Consider the following 16,360-nt stretch of genomic DNA (forward strand, 5'->3'; position numbering starts at 1 on the left):
TTAAAAGTCTTTGTGTGGTCCAGGGGTAGACTTTGCTGCCGGTTGCTCCTACTACGACTGTCCGCCTGGACCCTACCTTCCCCATGGGTTGGGTCAACACCGAATGTTCAGCCCCGGTATCGACCAGAAACTCGATGGGGGTCCCCTCCACTGTCAATGTTACCCTAGGTTCGGGGAGGGGGTCCGAACCTTGACTCCCCTAGTCGTCTAGGGATAGAACCTTGGCTTCTCTGATGTTCTTTTTCCGGGGACATTCTCTTGCCCAGTGACCCTTCTCTTTACAGTACGCGCATTGGTCTTTGTCTAGAGGGGGTCTTCCATCCCTAGGTGTTTTCTTTGCCCGGTTGCTCAGGTTCCCTGTCTGCCTATCTCTAGACCCTCTTTCACCTACCACTGCGGCCAAAATCCTAGTCAAGTTTTTTTCTTGGCGCCTATCGCGCCGTCTCTCTCTCTCTTCTGTCTCTCTTTTTTCTCTTTCTTGTTTTTCCTCTTCTGTCTCTCTCTTGTGGTACACCTTTTCTGCCTCTCTCACTAAATCTTGTAAGGAATAATCTTGGAGCCCCTCTAGCCTCTGCAACTTTTTCTTGATATCTGGGGCTGCCTGTCCGATGAAGGCCATTGCAACTGCCGCCTGCTGTCCCTCAGAAGAGGGGTCAAACGGAGTGTATCTCCTATATGCCTCCATCAGGCGTTCCAAGAAAACCGAGGGGGGTTCTACCGGTCCCTGCAAGACCTCTCTTACCTTAGCCAAATTGGTGGGGCGCCGGGCTGCCCCTTTGAGACCTGCCACTAGAGTCCGGCGGTAGACCAGAAGACGCTCCCTACCTTCGGCCGTGTTGTAATCCCATTGAGGTCGATTGAGGGGGAAGGCCTCATTAATGAGGTTCTCGAGTTGTGTAGGGGCCCCGTTGTCCCCGAGAACGTTCTTGCGGGCCTCCAGAAGAATCCTTTCTCGCTCTTCAGTGGTGAAGAGGATCTGGAGTAGCTGTTGGCAATCGTCCCAAGTGGGCTGGTGAGAGAACATAAGGGACTCAAGAAGTCCCGTGAGTCCTGCTGGTTTTTCAGAAAAAGACGGGTGGTTAGACTTCCAATTGTAAAGATCTGCTGAGGAAAAAGGCCAATACTGTAGAGGGACCAAGCCATTAGGCTCAGCTGGGGGCCCTATGGCTCGGAGGGGCAAAGCTACGGTGGAGTCAGGACCGGAGCCGTCTCTCGGACTGCGAGGTTGGCGGCTCCTAGTCCCCGCAGCCGGTCCCTCAGGGCTAGGATCACCGGGCGCTCGGCCTGGTGCCGATCTGTTTCCCTGAGGGGCCAGAGGGGGCAGCGGAGCCGCCGGGTAAGGTGGGGTTTCAGAGAGAGAAAATAGGTCATCTGGTGTCGGGAGGACGGGGGGTTGGGGAGGGGCGGAAGGCTTCCTTGTAGGTGGCCTTTGAGTATTTTCTGATCCCGAAACAACAGCGACTTTGCTGGAGGGTGGCACCCAGGGAGGGGGATTCTGGGCGAGGTCTTGCCATACCACGACACAGGCAACCTGGTCCGGGTGTCCTCCGGTCTCCTGAAAAACAATCTTTTTAACTGCAAAAATGACAGTAAGATCAAAGGTTCCCTCTGGCGGCCAACCTACGCCGAATGTGGGCCACTCAGACGAACAGAAAGTCTGCCATTTTCCTTTTTTGATCTCCATGGACAGATTGTGAGCCCTGGCTTTGACATCTTTCCAATGATCTAGAGTAAGGGAGAGAGGCGTAAGGGCACCTTGCCCCATCTCGAAAATTTCCAATAGGGGAACGACGACGCAAAGACCTATCACAACTAAGACAAAAAGAAACCAGAAACGGCGACGAGACCGAGTGCCGTAGAAATAGAAGAAAGAGTCCGATGGCAGAGCGCGCCTCCCGAGACGCGGTGAGACCAAAACACAATAATCCTCTGCCAAGGGGTCCACCAGGCGTCCCTGGTCCTCCCCTGATCCTGGGACGTCTCCCAGGATTGCCGGGTGGCGAGCCCCCGAACACGTCTGTTCGCTACCCGCACTTCGCTCCCAGAGCGACTAACCCGGAACAAACTGAAACCAAAATGCGCGCGCTCAGAAAAGACAGTCGAAATCACTGAGTCAGACACAGAGACGAGACACAGAAACGAGACACAGAACGACTGCTGGCCAGCTTACCTCCCGTTGGTGGGTCGGTGGTCCCTGGGTGGGGGTCTCCGATCCCGGACGAGCCCCCAAATGAAAGACTCCCAAAGTGGGTAGTCAGTCAGTTCAGGGAGACCCTCCCAAGGAACAGCGAGACCACGGCTTCGGATGCAAAAACAAGAGGTTTATTGAACACACAGGTACCCGGGCGACTCAGTCTTTCGAAAGACTGGCGCGCCGAGTAGAGCTCCTGGGTCCTTTTTATAGCAAAAAGCGCGGGTACAGAAGCGAGAAGCAAGGTAATTGGTTAGTTTAAATCAAGCCAGGGGTGAACTTCGGTCAAGTGGGAGTCCTTGAAACAGCTGAGGGGCACTCTTGAAACTTTAACTGACTTGTCTATTTCTGGGAACTATCCGCCCTTTGCCTCGGGCCGGGGCCCAGGTGCATAACCACAGATATCCTGTTTGACTCTGTTCCCCTTGTTTCTTAACTTGACTTTTTGGCTGTATTTTCCCTATACCCTTGTAAAAAGCACTTCCTTCACTGCAAGCTGTTTTGCACCAAGCTGTAGGAATTGGCACTGGGGTAGAAAGTTCTACGTACAACAGTGGTGGGTTATTTTAGAAAATATAGGTTTAAAAAAAATTTTTTTTTGAGTTAAAAGTGTGTAAACTGGGCTTCATCCCCGTGTTTTAGTGACTTAAACGTTTTCGGAAAGATGCGGGGCAGATGCTCCATAATTCTACATAACAGTTCTAAATAAAATCATTAGCCTCTTTTAAATTAGGATCATAGGTTTTTCCAACCTAGAATAGGCATTAGGAATCAACATCTCTGCATATACAAAAAAGAAAATCAAGGAGAATGGCAGATGTAGATCATTTTACCAGCTAGGAGCTAAAGAGAATTGAGAAAGCACATGTATAAATACCCATCTCTTTAAAACGGTATATAATTTAATAACAGACACCATCCATAATATTTTATTCTCCATATTTAGCATATATTTCCTATATTTCAAAATTATATTTAAAAAGCAAATTTTAACATTGCAAGTTTGGACACAGGATTAGAAAGAAAATAATTATCATTTTAATTACATTCTGAATTTTCATAATTTTCCTGTGCTTTTTACTAACAAACTATGAACTAGGCTGTCACAGCCTAAATTAATTGTCTGAATCTGTCCACCTAACGAGTTGAACAAACATTTCATAGTAAACATGAGTGACTTTACTGCTACATCTCTTTCAGTTTGCAATACAATAGAGCTTAAGGGATTAGGTTATTATTGGATAATTAAGCACAAAATTAATATTCTCCACCAAATAATCAGACACTGAAATGAAACCCTATATTTCTTAAAACGAAATATTTTGGTGTTATGTTTCGCCTAATAAATACTTCCATTTCCAAAAATCTAGTTATTCTTGCCTTCATTCAATGGTGAGTTGAGGATTTTCTCAAACAAAATCAAAATAAGATCAACTTTAAGGATTTCATCTCTTCAAACTTTTACCATAGAAATGACTTTGCTTGTTTTTAAAAAATCATTTAATGGCTGGAACCAAGTCTCTAGGACTTAAGGCCATGTTATATGCCATAAAAATACAAATATTGAGTATAAAGGAGGTAAGTTTATCATACTGGAACCTCAGAACTTCATAATTCCCAAAGGACGTATTTTAGGGGTGTCTGGAGGAAGGCTCTGTTGGTCATCATTGTCAATGTCAAGGTCAGAAGTATTATATAGGCCCCTTTCCCTTTGGGTCCCTAGCTTTATATTATCTAGACCTAAAGGTACAATTAAAATTCAGATTTTTGAGTCTATAATTTTGTTCGTTATTGTAGTCTATTTGTTGAATAATTGGAATTGCCCACCAAGTTACATGGATTCAATTAGCAGATGTCACCATTTTATTCTTGTGCACCTCTTACTGGTTCCCATGGCTACTTAGTTTTCCGATAAGTGAGAAGGCACTGGGGCGAAGGGCCATTCCCTTGTTTATAGGTAATCTCTGCCCTTCCTGGAGGGCCATAACTGAGACCGGCTCTCACCCAGTTCTTCTCCAGATGTTTTGCACAAGGAAGGGGTTGTGCTGCATATGGTTACTCTGTTATCGCTCAATACCCGGGTGTTTATCTTCCCTGTAACTGTAGCATGGACAAGGTTTCTGAACGCTGGATCACCCCATAGGGTTATAAACTTGAAGTAAGGAAAAGTTTCACCTATTACCTTGGTACCTCTCAAAGTTGTGTTTATTTCTATTGAATCCTGAATCTGTATGTATCCTAAAACAGTAGATTGGCCACTACACTAAGGTTCGAATTATTTCATAGATGTAAAAAAATACCTAGAAGAACTAGTTAAGTAAGTGATAGTCACCCAACTTCCGGCTTCATGTTCTCTCAATTTTGAGTTCACTACCCTCTCCCACCACCACCACCATAGTAAGTGACCGTGAGAGATACAGGTATGGATCACTACATTAGTCCACAGGTACAGTGCTTAAGCTTCCCAAAATTCAGTGAGGTTCAAAGGTTTCCGGAGAAAAATGACGATGTAAAATAAACATCAAAATTGGCAAAGAAAGACAAAGGACTGTTTAGAAGACAGAGCTTTGTACTGGAATTGAGTGTGTTCAGCAGGTCCCTGAGAAATCATTTCTATTTTAACTTCCTGTGAAATGGCCTTACATGAAGACACTGGCCCCTTGAAGCCTTCCCTCCAAGCACAACAATGATCCATTAATTTTGTTCCCTAAAAGGGTACTACTGCTTTCAAACTTCCGACTTCCTCTTTCCATGTCTCCATCTGTAATATCTGGTACACCCAGAAGCTGGGTAATTGCTATTATACTTGAAAAGCACTCTTCTAAATCCTCACTTCCTGCAGTCAGCCTCATTCTCAAGCATCCACACTACTTTCCCCTATCTGGACTGGAAGCTCAGAAGAAATCCCCTTTCAACAGCACAGCCCTGTAGAACTTTCTGCGATGACAGAAATGTTCTGTGTCGACACTGTCCACTAGGTAGCCAGTACCCACATTAGGCTATTAGGCAATTAAATGTGGCTAGACTGACTGAAGAAATTGATTTCCATTTTAATTAATTTAAATTTTACTGAGCGTATGTGGCTAGTGGCTAATATAGGACGGCATAGCTGTACATTCTTAAACTTGAAAGAGCATACCACCCACCTGGAGATCTTATTGAAAATGCAATATCAATTCTCAGCACATTTTGGGTTTAGCCTGAAACTCTACTTCTACCAAGCTTCTGGGTGATGCCAGTGCAGCTGGGTTATGGCCGCTCCACCCATCCATACTTGGCAGCAACTCGGAGGATACTGGGCTGATGTCTGGCCTCTCATCCTGATTTTACGTTTCTCTTCTTTTTACTAGACTTTGACTCCATGGCATGTAGTAGATCCTAAGTTATGCTTGTTTGGTACCTTTATCAAAAGGGTGAGCATGGGGGCTCAGTGTCTCTACACGTGCAGGTTGACTGGACCTAAGCTCAATCCCAACAAAACTGCCTCCAGGAAACGTAAAATCTTCCGACTGCCTATAAAGTAAGCCCCAGCAGAGAACGAATATTTTAAAATTACCTCTGTAGTACGTGCAAGGCACTGAATGCCAATGTGTGGACATTGCAAGCAAATGTTGGAATTTGTCTAGCAGTCCATGATCTGTGTGACAAACATTACTTCAGTTATTCGTTATTTGTACAATATCTCACAAAATTCATTAGTGTTATTTTTGTTAATTCTGTTAATTTGCAAGCGTTTATTCACCACTATGTAGTGTTAATGATTTATTGCCTCGGAAGCAGTAGTTCATGAGACTGCAGAATCAGACCCGGATTAGGTCTCCAAGCCTGGGTTTCCTCATCTTTACAGCGCAGATGGAGCTTTATAAGAAAGGAAACAAAAACAAAAAAAGTTAAATAAAATAAAAAAGTAATAAAACCAAAATAAAAAACCACGGGGAAACAGTGGAAATTCGTTTACCCTTGGCACCCCTTCCTATTAAGCAACTAAACGAGCCTAGAGTATATGAAGAAAGTAATAATTAACTCCCTCGATCGAGACTGATGAAAATGATGCATATGTGCCTCTGTTTCATGTTTTGCCAGATTCAACGACCACTGGTAGATTGTGAGAATTAAGAATAATACTTAATTTCTTAAGAGACTTATACATTAGTCCTTTGAGGGAACCCACAGCACGGGACTGGAAGACACAGAAACCAGCGGCTCAACACCCAGACAAGGAAACAGGAAGGAGTCAGACACTGAGTGGCATTTCTCCTCCCCTCAACGCCCCTTTCCTTCCTTAGGCAACCCCAGGGGTCGCCCAGCAAGGTAGGGAAGAGGCGGGGACAGAGGTCTCCCGTTTAGTTTCCTAAAAGGTCCGCATCGTCAGTATATAAGCGGAATGCAGGGCCGGCCAAGGTTACAGAAGAGCGAGAGCTTGTGTGCGTCATGTCTGGTAGAGGGAAAGGAGGGAAGGGCCTGGGGAAGGGCGGGGCCAAGCGCCACCGCAAAGTCCTGCGCGACAACATCCAGGGCATCACCAAGCCCGCCATCCGGCGCCTGGCCCGCCGCGGCGGCGTCAAGCGCATCTCCGGCCTCATCTACGAGGAGACCCGCGGGGTCCTCAAGGTGTTCCTGGAGAACGTGATCCGCGACGCCGTCACTTACACGGAGCACGCCAAGCGCAAGACTGTCACCGCCATGGACGTGGTCTACGCGCTCAAGCGCCAGGGACGCACCCTCTACGGCTTCGGGGGCTGAGTTTCAAGCCAGTTTTACACTTTGCTCGTAAAAGGCCCTTTTCAGGGCCACCCACCTTTGTCACACGAAGGGCTGACACTGACGCAGGAAGACGGGAAGGTAACGTTTAGCAGTAGTAACGTCGCGGTTCTAGCTAAGGCTACGCTCTTCTGCGAGGAGTAAAAGGTGCTCGTGTGCCGACTGTCCTTAAGATGGCGGATCTCGAGTGTGTTAGAACAAAGGACGGGCGGAGGGACTTGGTGCGGGCGGAAGCGGCTGGGTTTGTTAGCGGACTTGCGCCAGAGGCTTCAAAAATGTTGACTCCCACAGCATTAAGATTGTTCTCGAGTCCTATCTGGGGCTTGTAACTAAGCCGCGGCCTTAAAAAGAAGCCTTTCATCCTGGTGTTTTGCTTTGTACTGTGAAGGGTTGTGTATAGGTTCAAGTCTAGCAGACGGATCAAGCGTGGGGAAGGTACTTTCGGTCTTTGCCTCGTCCACTGCAGGCCCGTGAGAACTGGCAACTAGCACGGCTTACCGTCTACTGCGGTTTCCTACCTTGATACTCAGTTTCCTCATGCTTTCTCAGCCTGTGGTTTTCCTAAGGACCCTAGTGACAGTTTCTTCACGTGTTTTGTCAACCCGTCGTCTTCCCACCCGTGACCCTGACTGGATCCTCACCTTTCCACTTTCCCACCAAGCTGAATGGGTGATTGTTCTAAATCTCGCCCCGCGTGCCTCCCCCGCCCCACCTGACGACTCACGGAGAGTGAAAGCTCCTAACCTAATTGTCGTGATACCTCGGTTAAAAGTTTTAGTATTCTCTACTGGTTCCTTCCCCTCCACATAAAATTCATTTAGTGTCTCTGTATCTCTCAAGTCACTCTTCTCATGATCATATATATATATATATATATATATATATGTACACACACACACACACACACATGCCTTCAACAACCACCTAACTAAAAATGTCCTTGCCATAGTTACCAGTGACCTAATTACAAAATACACGAACACGTTAAGAACTTCGTCTCTGCTACATCTGACTCTTGCCTGCACAGTCTCCTCACAGGATTTTGTTTTTAACTGTTGGTTTGTTTGTCTGTTTGAGTAGGGTTTTTGTTTGTTTGTTTGTCTGTTTGTTTGTTTCTTTTTCTTTTTCTTTTTCTTTTTCTTTTGGCTGTTGGCAGATACACGGATCCAAACTCTTGACCTAGGTGTATAGAACTGTTCTTACCAGGTGAGTTAACAAGCCAGCCTTCCTCAGGAGATTTTGTGGTAGTTTCCTTTCTGGCCCAGTTCCTATGTTCTCCCCGGTTCTTCTCAATTTGCTTTTCGGAGTCCTATTTCTCTGATTCTTCCCAATGAATTATCCCTTGCACACTTATCATTTAATAGATCCTCTATGTCTTCCAGTATGTGCCATAAATGATAACATGTCATCCAGGTACCTGGAAGAGATCTGAATATCAGCCTTCCAACCCTAATATTCTGTAGTGAACACAGATTGCTTACAGGTCACTTGCTGTCTTCTAACCTTACAATCAGTCCATCCCAATGCAATCAGAGATCTGAGTGATTTGCAAATTTTATCATCCTGTCATTTTATCATCTATGCAAATATAAGTAACATAAAAAGCCTTCATTGGTTCTCCTAATATCTGTAGAATAAAACCCCAATTCCTGTGCTTTATCTGACACCCACCACCTCCACAAGGTCATCTCCAAACCCCTCTCCCCAAACATGTACTTGTATAGCCGAAGGTACTGAAAAACTCGTCATACTTGGAACGCTTTGTCAACGGTAATTCTTTCACAGACACTGTTTCTTCTTCCACTGATAACCTTCGATTCCTTTGGGTTATTCCTCCTTCAAGAGTTTTCAATAGACCTTTACCTGATTCTCAGGCAAAATCAGTACCTAAGATTTCCTTGCTCTCCACAAAGTGCACTCCTCCAAAATCAGCACTTAGGATTTCTTTACTCTCCACTCCTCCACACATGTGGCTTTAAAGCTATTGCACACTTTAACATTTGTTGATGATAAATGCTTGCTTTCCTGTCAAGATTGCTGAGGCCTTGGACGATGTCTTCATTTTAGTATCATTAGGACCTACAAAAATTACATGGCACATATTGGTCGTTCCATAATTATTTGTGCAATTACTGTATAAATCAATGTGATTAAAAAGCTATCTGGACCGATAATATAGTTTTGTACAAATCATTGCCTTTTAGCAATATCTCTGCTTCCCCCCAGAACTTTCTTCTCTCTTACCACATTCCTTTAAATAAATGTCAGATATCTGGCTGCCAGCTACCTACTGCAGACTTTCTAAAATGCGGACTATGACCGATTCGTTGATAATGAAAACAATTTAATGGGTTCCAGTCAGCATATAAAAAAATAAATAGAATGGAAGACTATAAAATACAAATTTCAAAAGTACCATGTCATGTAAAAAATGAACATATTGTGCCATAAAACTTAGCTTAAACCATATATGTGCTTTTGTTTTGATTTGAATTGGTTTTGTTAGGAACTTGAGGGACAACAAGTTTGAAAAATACTGATCCATTTATTTCTTTTATAAATTTGTGCAATTCCCAGGTTAGATATCGGCCTCACTTACTCAGGCTTCAGAAATTTAATTTCAGCCTCCCTTACAGCAAGAACACACATAAGTGATCTAGGCTTAGGCTTCACCAAGAGTCACATGTTTAAAAGACTTCTCTTCCCCCGCTCTCTCTTTTGCTTCCTCTTGTCATGTGATCTGCTTACCTGCCAGCTGCCTGCCTTGTTCCACCAAGAGTAGAAGCAGCCTGAGGCCTGCGCCAGATGCACCTGTCCCAGAGTCATGAGCCAAGTAGACCTCCGTTGTTCATACATTAAAAAAAAAAAAAGACTTCTCTTCGGAATTGGAAGACAGGAGACCAGTGACTGCTTGGAGCTTCTGCTTCTGCTGGGGTAGAAGATGTCAGAAGGGCCAGCTTGGTAGTGGCAGCAGCCATGACTTCCAAGTGAGTCAACTTCTGGTTCGGCAGTGGCAGTTGTGATATCAGCACCAGGCCAATCCTGCAGCACAGTTCTGGGTTTTGTTCCTAGAGGTGTCCTCACGCATGGTTTTATAGCCCTCCCAAGAATGTTGCTATCTGTTCAGTATCCCCTGAAACATCGCCTTTAATATGTGATTGACAAGAGATGCTGGCAACTAAGAACTTCAACTTAGAAATGAAAAGTTATACCTAATTTCTGATAGAGTTTTGTGCATTTTCGGGATTTGAAGTAGTCTTACAATCATGCCGATAAAAGGCCTTATACCTGTTATGGTTGTGGTCAACTGAATAATTCCCCCTCCAAAGATACCCATGTCCTAATCTACAGAACCTGTCAATATGTTTCCTTACATGGTACAAAAGGACTTTGCAAATGTGATTAAATTAAGGTTTTGGGCATTAGGAGGTGATCCTGGATTACCCAAGTGAGTTCAGTGTAATCACAAGGGTGGGTCCTTATGCATGGAAGTCAGGAGAGTCAGAGTCAGAGAAGAGATGTGGCAAGGGAAGCAGAGACTGTGATGCACCTTAGAAATGGAAGAAGGGGCGACACTGGCTGCACTTTCGTTCCTGGAGCACACAAAGCTTTTCTCACCTTGAAGCTTTCCTCCTGCAGGTCCTCTAGACTAGGACATCCCTGGCCTGGCTCCCTATCAAACTTCAAATCTTGAGTCCAATCTCAGCCCCTCCAAGAGAGCTTCCTGGCTGTCCTGCCTAAAATGACAACCCAGTCCCCACTTACTTACAATGACATCGCCCTGTTCATTTCTTCCTCAGCATAGTTCGCGAAGTGATATCGCTCTATACATCTATTTTCTGTTTTCTTTCATAAGAACATAACCTCCCTGTGAGTAGGCCCAAGAACCTGAACAGCTGTAGAGGAACTAAAACAAAGGAGATTCTGAGGCTGAAAAGCCTAATATTTATTCTTGGCCTGAGAGTTCCAGCAGACAGCTAGCGAGTGTCTGCTTGGAATAAAATGCTGCACACTCTCTGTCTCTCTGTGATATCTTCTCATGTATCAGGGTTTGTGAGGAGCCTGGAATGTTTCTCTACTTACAAGGTAGTAAGTTAACCTATAACTCTTTAATGACTGCTAGCAATTGACGCGACACTCAAAAACAAAAGCCTTTATTACTCACAGCACAGCAGGCAGCATGTGGGCATTGGATTCCCTTGGTCATTTTTTTTTTTTTTTTTTTTTTTTTTTAAGAAAAGATGACCGGTAAGGGGATCTTCACCCTTGACTTGGTGGTGTCATCACCACACTCTCCCATGTGAGCTAAATGGCCATCCCTATACAGGGATCCGAACCCGTGGCCGTGGTGTTATCTGCACTACACTCTCCCGAGTGAGCCACCGGCCAGCCCTTACCTTGTTCTTTGATGCCCTCAGGAAGGACATCTAGGGACCCAGGTGCTGTGGCACAGAGTGGGTTTGCATCACAGCCGGGAAACAGCTGGGGGTATGTACCTCTTAAAATGAGTGTGATAAGCAGCTACGCTCTTTGTCAGGAGGCAGACATTACCTCATCCTTTAAGGCTGCTCACTGAAAGTACAGTCCTGATAAATGGCCCATGTAAAGACCCATCAGGGCCTCACATTATTGGCATGGCCAGTAAGGGCATGTAGGCACTTGGCAGATTGCCTCTGCCAACACTGTATGCAAAGACTAGTCAAAACGGTTGTAAATGTGTTTTTTGACAACTTAGTGCATGTTCCTTGAATATCTAGTACATGCACCAGAATAGGAATGATACCAGTAAAGAAGAAAGCATAGCCCTAACTTCCAGTAGTTTATAAATTGCTTGGGCCAGAGTAAACAAAAACAATTATAAAATAATAACAGAACATATTCAAGTAGGAACACTGATGGTGACAAATTTCATTATTAGTGGCATTTGCAGGAGAGAGAACTGTTAGAATACGAGGATGAGGGTCACATCGGAGCCGGGCTCAGAAGTCATAGCAGGTATTTGGCTGGAGAAAAAGCAAGGGAAAGTGAGTGGAGAGGAGGCAACTGTAAGGGAGATTCCCTGTATTATTGTATTATTATTCCTTGGGTTACTCAGTTCTGCAAGGGGGACTGAGTGTTCATAGTATGTCAACAAGGTGCTTGTGTGACAAATTAGACACACAAAATGGAGGTGTAAACAGGTGTGCTGAACATAGGGAGGAAGAGACTGAAGGACTAGGTAGACCCCAAATTTTTGTCAGGCATAAGAAGTAATCTGTCTTCATGAGGCGTCTCATATTTGTAATGTCTTAAATCAGCCACCCCCTTGCCCTCTGCCTGTGGCATAGAGATAAAACCCATTGGCGAGCAGCAGCTTTCAACCAGGCATGCGTGCCTCTGGGTCTCTTCAATAGAGCAAGGGTGTGTGATTGGCCCCAGCTACTTTCCACCTGCTGAGCCCTCTTGTTCAATTTAACCCTGGTCCTCAGAAACACGATCAGTGAGAAAGGTCCATGTGGCAGAGACCGAGAAAGGGAGAATACGAAGGTACTTCAATAAAAGTTCATGGAAAGACTTGTATTGTCTTTTAATTCCACTTTTCCATGAACTTTTTGAAGTACCCTGGTATATGAACATTACCTAGTAACAGGATTCATCAACTGTGGTCCTTTCATCTGTTTGTATCTTATCCTAAGTGCACTGTACTGGGTGCTGGCTGGTTAGCTACCTTGGTTAGAAAGCAGCCTTTTGACACCAAGGTCATGAGTTTGGACACCCATACCAGCCTGCTTTCAAAAAAAGAAAGAAAGAAAGAAAAGAAATGAAAAAAAGTATGCTGTGGTACCGTATTTATTTTCCTTTGCTGTAGGCTATATGGTTTAAATTGATTAAAAATGTTCAAGCATTTTAATTTGGTCTGTGAGCCCTTTTGTTCTATGCCTCTGAGAGAGCTTTCCTGGTTGTGCGATTGGAGGCTACAAGGGTATCGAGGTAATTTACCACTTCAACCGCAAGAAGTATATAGCACAGAAAGGATTGAGGTTTACTGTCACCCAGGCACTTTGCAGACGGGAAGCATTACATCACCTTTGGGAGTGGACTCCCCGTCTTCAAAATCTCAGCTCCACACTCTGAACCTCAGTTTCCTCATTCTAAATTTAGGGTGATGATAATGTCTTCCTCTTCAGAGTGTTTCAAGGACTGAGTTTAATATGTGTGTGACAATTGTCACTTAGAAGTGTCTGCTCTCCTTATTTTTATCAAAGTGGTACAAAACATAAAACCTATGCATTAGGCTATTTTCCCCAAGGGCTGAATATCATGCAGTAACTTGTGTTACCTGTTTCTAGCCTTTGACACCTAAAATAAATTTTAAAAAACATTTTTATTTGGAAACCACTTTCAGCATAGTGATGACTTTTATGATGAGCTTGTTTCAACCCAGAGGCTGTCTTCTGTGTGGCTGTATTGAGATTCTCAAACAGCCACTTTTTCCATTGGCTGCTTTGTGGAGTACATAGCACAAGGGTCCAGTCACCAACTCTGCCTATATCTGGGACCTACAGAAGTCATGGAGGGGTGGATTGAGCCTTCAGGGGAATGGAAACGCCAGGTGACCAAGGGAACCCTATCATCACTAAATCGCTTGACCTAAAACCTTCCTTCTCTTTGTTCTCTTGGAAACTTGTGGATGCTTTGGGCTTCTAGCAGTAAAACGTAAGAGGAAAACTAAGTGGAAATTGTTGGTGCTTACCATGGAACCCTCACTGGGTTTAGACTATGGTTTAGAAATAGAACTCTCAAATGCTGTTTAATACTTCAAACCACTACTTTAGGGATTCATTAGTTTTACACATCAAGATTCTAAAGGTGAAAAAGATCAAATCACTTTTTAAGATTTCAGACCAGATAAGAGAGGTGCTGAGATTCCAGCTATGTCTGTTTGACTCCAAAGCCCCTCACAATAATGCTTTGGGGAAAGTACCATTATTCCCATTTTACGGATGTGGTCCCTGAGGCACAGTAAGTTTACATGACTTATGACACAAGTAACAAGTGTTAGAGCCATGTGATTTTAAGTCAGTCGGTCTGGCTGCATTCTGCTGTTTCCACACTAAATGTAGTGTGCACAACTGCACAAAAAATTCTACAAGTGCACAAAATATTTTACAAGTGCACAAAAAATTCTAGCATCTGTAGGAAAGTTGTCTGACTGAATAGGGTAGGGTAACCCTGGAAGATAAAAAGCTTGGATTTGATGTAAGAAAATAAATAACAATGAGAAAATATATGTCCTAGAAGAGATCTTATTCCTAAGAAGTAGAGCAAAGCTCCAAAATTATGTGATTAACCTTGGTAGTAGTTGAGCAGCTCTGCTGAAACCTTACCAATATGTTGGTCATGTGAAGAGAGCAAGTGTTTGTCCAAAACCCATACTGTTTATCTTTAGAACACACATACGTGCTGGGAGAAGTCATGAAAAATATCGTGTTCAATAGAACCATGAAGGCAGAAATAGAAAAGCAAGTTATATAACTCACACAGAGAGAGCACTGCAAAAATAATGATTTGTCTGTGTGGTAAGAGATACATACTAACTTTAAAAAACTCTTTTGAAAGTGCTAAATGGACCTATGCTTTAAAATCTAGTTTTTCGGGCCGGCCCATGGCTCACTTGGGAGAGTGTGGTGCTGATAGCACCAAGTCAAGGGTTTAGATCCCTTTACCAGTCATCTTAAAAAAAAAAAAATCTACTTTTTAAATGTTTTGTTGGGTTATGTTTTATTTGTTTGTTGTCATTAAATAATACTAACACACAGTGATGATTGTGTAAGTTTTCAGCTTCCCCTCTGGAACAAAGAATACAAATCAAATATACACCATTCCAAATTAAAGGTTCATAGACCAGGGAAGTAAAAATGCCATTCTGTGAAACTGGGGATGTAAAGTAAATTTTTGAAATAAGGGTCTGTAAAATCTTATGTGGTCTACAAATAACTTAAACTTTGATACCATCCCTACAAGCTACTTCCAGTGACAAGGCAAAGGGTTTTCAAAAGAAAAGCAAAAGAACACATATAAGAGGAACAGACAACTTTTTACCACATTTATTTTATAAAACATGGAGGTGGGTAACATTACTTCATAATGTAGTTGGTTCAGGTATCTTTCATTTAGCCCTCCAGGCCCTGTTTGGATCTCATCAATGTACTTACCTGGACGTCGACCTTCTGGTTGGGTTAAGCGAGTGGAAACCCCATGCAAGGGACTGGAGGAAAAAAGAACAAGATAGGGTATTTATTTCCCAATTTCCCTTCCAACGGTCACCATAGGCTGCCTGCATCCCTCTCTCAAGGCTGCAATTCTTGCCAGAGATATCTCTGCATGCAGCTCTGGTGACTCCCTCCCTTGCCCCTTCCCTCTTATGTGATCCTTACTAGGCCTGGGGTGAGGCACTATTTCTTGAGGTTTCTGTATCCTGCCCAAATTGAGGGCAAATAGTTTTTTTTAGTAAACTTTCTTCCTCTTACCCACTGTTTAAGTAGGCTGTTTCCCAAGCTGACCTTAACCAAACTCAGTGAGGTCATTACATAGCACAAAGTGCATGGCTGCCACATCCAAAAAAATCAATGTAAGTAGAATGCATATCTCACCAAGTCATATTTCATTAGTATGTGTCCTGCAGGATAAAGTTAATTCTTTTTGGCAGCTGGCTGGTATGGGGATCTGAACCAGTGACTAGGTGTTATAAGGGCTCTAACCAACTAAACTAACTGGCTAGCCATAAGTTTAGTTCTGCGTTCCTCAATTTACAAGAGGAGGTCCTCTGCACTCAAGCAACTGCCACAGATAAAAAAGTGTTTGCCCTCAGATAACTAACTAGATTTGTTTGGATTGCAAATTTGAATGGCTTCAGGGACAGGCAAGAGATCTTTGAATCAGGATAGCAGTGAACTATCCAGCTTTATTTCACTAGGTCATTCAGGCAGTCACAGATCTTCTGGCTGAATCCAAGGTCCCTGACTGTCAGGTGCAAGCTCTGTATAGTCCTCTCAGTCTTTGTTATGTCATTTGCCAAATGGGAATGTTAACAATGCCTTCATTGGGAGCTGTCCAGGTAATCAAAAATTTGATTTCTTTAGTTCAAAAGTCATGTATGTATGTTTAAAGATTTTTTTTCATTCCAAATATATTCTTGGATCATTTGTCATTCTAGAACTGAAAAAATCCCAAACGCAAATCACAAGAAACAAATGAATTCATAATCATATTGCCAAATAACCCAGCTAAGTGGAAGAAGCCAGGCTTTGGGTGTAAAGACCATGAGTGGCTGTTCTCACAATGTGATATTGGACGTGTTTATTAATCTGACCTTCAATGGCCTTATCCATAGAATGGATAAATACTTTTCAAAAACAGAGGCATTGC

The 16,360-nt window shown here is 43.6% G+C and overlaps 1 pseudogene; it reads left to right on the plus strand.

Annotated features, from left to right (window-relative positions):
- The window catches only part of LOC134377919 (uncharacterized), a 154,255-nt pseudogene extending 147,214 nt beyond the window's left edge, over positions 1-7,041 (plus strand).
- The last annotated feature ends 9,319 nt before the right edge of the window (positions 7,042-16,360 follow it).

Source organism: Cynocephalus volans, chromosome 5, assembly GCF_027409185.1.
Source record: "Cynocephalus volans isolate mCynVol1 chromosome 5, mCynVol1.pri, whole genome shotgun sequence".
Classification (NCBI taxonomy): domain Eukaryota; kingdom Metazoa; phylum Chordata; class Mammalia; order Dermoptera; family Cynocephalidae; genus Cynocephalus; species Cynocephalus volans.